We start from the raw sequence: 5913 nt of genomic DNA, 5'->3' as shown, positions 1-5913 counted from the left end.
ATATATATACCCCCACTGGGACTCGAACCCGGGACCTTTCCCTTAGCGTGCGACGTCTTACCAACTCGACCACTGGGGCCTTTTGGTTACGTCAAGGACTTATAACGTTACTGTTACCAGGATAGGAAGCTGGCTGGTTCTGGGAATCAGCCCTATGTGTGGTATTGTTATGCTAATTAAAAGGTTAGAAGGTCTGCACATGCTCAGAAGTGTCTCATGTGTTGAAATCTGTAGAGGTTGCTGAATGTTGAATTTGTACTTAGAATCAATAATATTTGCGTATGTATTTTATGTACTGGTAAGTAATAAGAATATGAATAATTTAAAGCACTAGTTAGTTGATAACTTCATTTTAATTTGTTTTGGGTATTTTTTTTTTGCATCTTATATGCAGTTTGACCAGTGACGTATCTAGCAGTCTTGAAGTGGGAGGGTGTGGGAGGGGGAGATGGGCAAAGGTGAAGTGGGCAACTTGGAGGGGTGCAGTAATTTTTTGAGGGGTGTGCTTAAGTGGAAGAAATGACTACCATAATAAACACGCTCTCCACACATGACAGTGTCAATGTCGTTTGTTCGTATTACAAGTCGGAGAAGAAGATATCTTGTTTTTTCTGTCAGACTCGGCAGACAATGCTACAAGAGTCTTGCTTCAGCTTAGGAACTGAATATTCAGACCTACTATATTTAATTTTCAATCAAAATGATACTGGAGTAATTAAAAACTAGAGTTATGTTAAATGTTATCAATTTGTTTAATTTCATTTTTCACATTATAGCTGTACATTCCTTCGGGAGCAGTCGGTTTACAAGCAGCCTCCAAAAATAACATATGCGCAGTAAGTTTCTTTTTGTTTACATTTGTTGAAGTTTAATTAGCCTGCTATTATAACTTCATATGGACATAAACATTTAGAAGGACTGTAGCTGTATATACAGACGATAGCAACAGACATGCAATAAATGTAAATAAAATTACAACAGATTTCAACGACACCATTGAAGTTAGGCTTAACAGGTTTGTTATAAAAATCTGAATCCAAACATGTTTCAGCCGTGCAACTGCCATTTTCAGTGTAAAAATATGCTTACACAGAAATAGGAGTTAAAAAATACGATGAAATTTCATGATAAATAAGAGAACTAAAGAAAAAAGAAATAAATAAAGATAAAGAAATACATGAGAAAAAAGGAAAGGCGGAACATGCAATGTGAAGGAATTGAACCATACAGAAGAAGAAGCATGAATAACGATGAGCAAATGAGTCAGATGAAAAATGTTCAATTTAAATGTTGTAATTGTCTTTTAAGGGAGGGCTGCTCCCAATGTATATGCAACCCTTCTTTGACTTATTTTATTTGTTTCCGGTTACCAAATACTAACGACTGTGATGGCATTGTCATACGCACACGACTTCCTAGATCTGTAATCACCAAACGAGAAAATGAAAACCAAAAACTTAAATATGTTTTTGAAAAAAAAACAACATTTTTTGCTGATTTGTTTACTTGCATTACTTGCCGGAGATATTGAACTCAACCTCGGCCCAATACCGTTGAAGTACCCTTGCCAAATATGTAATAAAGCCGCTAAGTGAGGCCAAAATCCATTGAGCAAGCATTATTGTAATGGTTGGTTCCATGGATGACGACATCCTCAATGTTTTGAAAAACCACCCATCTTACTCCTGGTCGTGAGATAATTGTGGGATGCCTAATTTTTCAACTACATTCCTTGAAAGTCTGTGGACTTCAACTCTCAAATAGCTTTAAAACGTTGAGTAATGGATCTCAGAACCCTAACTCTAGTAATTTGGATGATCATAAACAAATAAGAATACCAAGGCTGAGAAAACAAAAGTGATTTACTTGAATATCATCCCGATTTGAAAGCAGTTCTGGCAACGGAAAATCCTGATGTTGTGATAGGCACCAGATCGTGGTTGAATAGATCCGTTACTTTTCCCGCCATACTTCAACGTTTTTCGCCAAGATCGCTAGACTAAAGGTGGTGGAGCTGTTTTTATAGCTGTCAGAAACACACTGTTTGCTTCGGTTAAACCTAAACTTATACTAAATGTGAAATTTTGTGGATTTCTTTTTGTGTCAAGCGTTTGTCCCCAGTTTATATTGGCGCGTTTTACAGATCACAGTCAACCGACTATGTAAAAGAACTGGACCTTTCTGTATCAAAAATTCCAACCAAAACGAATGTTTGGCTGTTATTTGATTTTAATGTGCCAGATATAGATTGTTTCTTTCATACCTGGTGTAACAAATCAACTAAAGAGATTGCATATAAAACTCTGATGCGCCCACATTTAGAATACTGCCAGATCATTATGGGATCCTCACAAAAAAGTAACATCGAAAACATTAACAAAATTCAGCGACGAGCAGTCCGTTTTGTACTGCGTGACTATGCCGGAACTTCCAGTTTATCTATGCTGAAACAACTTGAATGGAAGTTCTTGGAGATTACTCATCCCTATAATATAGATCATCTCCTCCAGAAGAATCCTTTATCCAGACTGACCAGGCAATCTTCAGGTCACTTTATTTACAGAAGAGTCCTGCCCAATAAAAACAACTACCTTCGATCGCTCTACCCATGGACCATTCCTGAATGAAATTTGCTCCCTGACAGCGTTAGACGTGCCCCTACATTGGCCACTTTCAAGTCCCTACTTGACGGCATCGACATTGACCGGCTTACTAATAATAATAATAATAGTAATAATAATAAGGAACTTGTAATTTCACTCTACAGGCTGGTTCATGCACTAGGCAATCTTCAGGAGTGGAGGGAATTTCAAATTTGACGTGTATATGTAGAGTTGGGCCGGTGTAGAAGCAAATTAGGTATTATGTGTTTATATATATATATATATATAGTCTCTTATACACATCTAGATGTGTATAAGAGACAGGCATGGTATAATACCATGTACTCATTGTTTATTACTAAATGCATGTATATTAATTATAGACAATTGGAGCAGTAAAGTAGACTTCTATTAATTTGTCGCATTTTTTCTATCACAAAATGACTCCTACATAATCTCACTCTCAACGTGCCTTCATCTTTCGAATAATAGTTCTGCCACTCCCCAACACACTTAAACCCCAGTACACTCCTCTGTTTATGGTAGTGGGAAGGAGTGTAGAGTCTGTCTCTTATACACATCTAGATGTGTATAAGAGACAGATCTCTTGCTCTCCATCCCCTGGAACGGCTCCTCCGCAACTCCCGTTCAGTTTCCCTGTTTTCTCCAGAGTGACTCCTCCGCACCTCTCGGGTGTGCCTCCTCTTGAAGGTCCGATTATGCCTCTGGTGATTTCTCCGGATGTGCCCTTGAAGACTCTGTTCTGTTTAGATGTGTATAAGAGACAGTATATATATATATATATATATATATATATATAATATATATATTATCATCATCATCATCATTACTAGAGGGTGCGTTCGCTTACCCTCTAGTATGAGAACGTTGCAATTAGATTCGGTAAGAGAACAAATATGTAGGACAATAAACGAAGGTAGAGTTCATGTTGTATGATAACTATAGTTATTAAACTTTAGAATTGCAGTGTGTAGATTTATTATTGTCTGATTTAAAGTTGACAGGGCGTTATGTATATGGTGTCACAGAACCATACAATAGGTATTGACGTGTCAGGGGAATTGTAGGTCAGGAGGTGTCAACTGCAATTGTATTCCCTGAAAGGAAGTAATTAGTACTATTGAAATGTAAATATATGTATAGTATGTATTATTCCCTGGAACAGTTACAATACATTTTAGTGTTTCTAAATGAACATTCTACATATTTCAGTATTCATTACCGCTACGCAGTATTATATAATAGCGAGCTTTCGAAATGGGCGACGCGGGGAGCTTCGACGGGGAATTCAGTCAACCATGAACGTCATACTATGCAGTTCCCGTCTAAACATCAAAGCTGCCTCCCTCGTATCGCGTGAAAAATTATGCAGGCGCCCCCAGCGAGCGTGCCAGTCAACACAACGCCAAATCGCTTGAAGCAGCCCGTTGTCAAATCCACACAACGAACGACTTCCCTATGTATTGGCGTGCGCGCCGCGTCGTTCAAATCGAAAGCTGCTTATTATAGGTCTAAGGTTGTTTTATTTCCTCCATGGTCTAAGTAAGAACAATGGCATATCTAGAAGTCATAATGCAGGGTGCTGATGTGGGAGACGAAGGTGAAGGGGTGGGGCTCTTCCCTGATCAGTGTAGGAGGGCTACAGTATGGGGATATATATATATATATATATATATCAGCTTATAAGCATATATACATATATGCTTTTTTTTTTAAAATCTTTTAATTATCTTTGAATATGTAATTCCTGCAAAAAGTAAAATATAAATGGCAATTTATTTGATGTTAAATTCCTTTTGAAAACTAAATTATTTCAGTTTAAAAATGCATATAATGATTAAAAAAAAATCAGTTTTAATACGGATTTTTACTAGTGGGGGCCATTTTTACCTACCTGTCATTTGGGGCCACTTTTACCGGGCCATTTTTTCCTGGGCCATTCTTACCCTACACCCCAGCATCATGTACTAAGAAAGATGTTTAATAGGAACACTATCAAGATAAGCTATAGCTGCATGTCTTATATGGGATCTATAATCTCTGTCCATAATAAAACCATACTGAGCAATGACAAGGCAGAAGCAAACTGCAAGCTATACAATTGCCAAAACCCTAATGAATGGTTCCCCTATCTGGGAAATGTTTAACGAGCAGCATATAGCATACCAAGCTACAATTGCTAGGGACGACAAAAATGAAGTAACATATCATGAAGTTACGGTTATCAACAATGTGTTACGTATTGAAACGTTAGAATTACAATTAGCAAGGAGGAAAGCGTCTTCTGCAGTTCTTCAGGGGCTGCTCCAGGAATTCCCCAACAAAAGGATTCACGCGCACTCCCGTCCCGGTCGGAAACCTAGTCCCTCTCCCCAGATAAAGGAAATTGGAATTTCTCGGCGAAAAAATTAACTTTGTCGGGGAACTTTTTTTTTTTTATTAAAAGATAATAAAATTGTGTGTTAATTAAGTGATTCTTTACTGACGGGGGATCATTTGCCCCCTTGACCCTACTAGCGCCGCCCCTGCAATTCTTCCTGATATGTGTGCATATAAATCCTGATAAATGAATGAAAATTAAATTTGATTGCTTAATTAATTTGATTGATTAAATTATGTTGCAGGAATAAATTCCGGACCACAGCCAGTTAAACAACCAAATCCCAATGGATTGAACACAATTTCATCTTACAACTAACACACTTTTGGTACGAGAAACGTTTTTGAAAATGTGGTAGTAGTAGTTCCTTTTGAAATTAGATGGCAATGGAATTGAAAATTCATTTAAAAAAGAAAGATATTAAATCTAAATTTCAATTTTGTTAAAACATTTAAAAATTATTTGCGAAATATATTCTTCCGATTACACTATAGGAAAATTATTATACGAAGGTTAGATTTAATGCTTGAAAAACTTTTTGAATGCATTAAATCTAACTTAAGTATAAAAAGTATAATAATTTTTCATTTAGTGTACGATGCATGCTCTACTAATTGCTTTATAAGTCAATCGCCGTCTCAGTATTTACAGTCCGCAAGGGTAGGGCGTGGCTAGAAAGCCAAGACAGTGGCATTGTAATTATTGTTATTCATAACTATCTAACGTTGTAAATCATTCTTTCATTAGATCATCAGACATCAGAAACAAAAATCAATACAAAACAAAAGTAAGGCAATAAAAGAAATTCCAGTTCAGTGACTGTTTCAGAGTCCATGCAGGAAAAAGAAATAAATATAAACGAATAGGAAAAAAGAAAAAAAAAAGGTAAAAATGTTACAAACGGAGATT

General features: G+C 36.7%; 1 long non-coding RNA gene across 1 annotated transcript in view; it reads left to right on the top strand.

The window, feature by feature from the left end:
• LOC117118545 overlaps positions 1-840 on the top strand; it is a 5492-nt gene extending 4652 nt beyond the window's left edge. Inside the window, exon 3 of the long non-coding RNA XR_004447060.1 lies at positions 777-840. This is a non-coding gene — a long non-coding RNA (uncharacterized LOC117118545). The remainder of the gene's footprint in view (positions 1-776) is intronic.
• The last annotated feature ends 5073 nt before the right edge of the window (positions 841-5913 follow it).

This window comes from Anneissia japonica, unplaced genomic scaffold (genome assembly GCF_011630105.1).
Source record: "Anneissia japonica isolate Jap-2015-1 unplaced genomic scaffold, ASM1163010v1 scaffold287869_len1821871_cov162, whole genome shotgun sequence".
Taxonomy (NCBI): Eukaryota; Metazoa; Echinodermata; class Crinoidea; order Comatulida; family Comatulidae; genus Anneissia; species Anneissia japonica.
The sequence above is the reverse complement of the archived record's forward strand: the minus strand, read 5'-3'. Positions and strand labels throughout refer to the sequence as shown.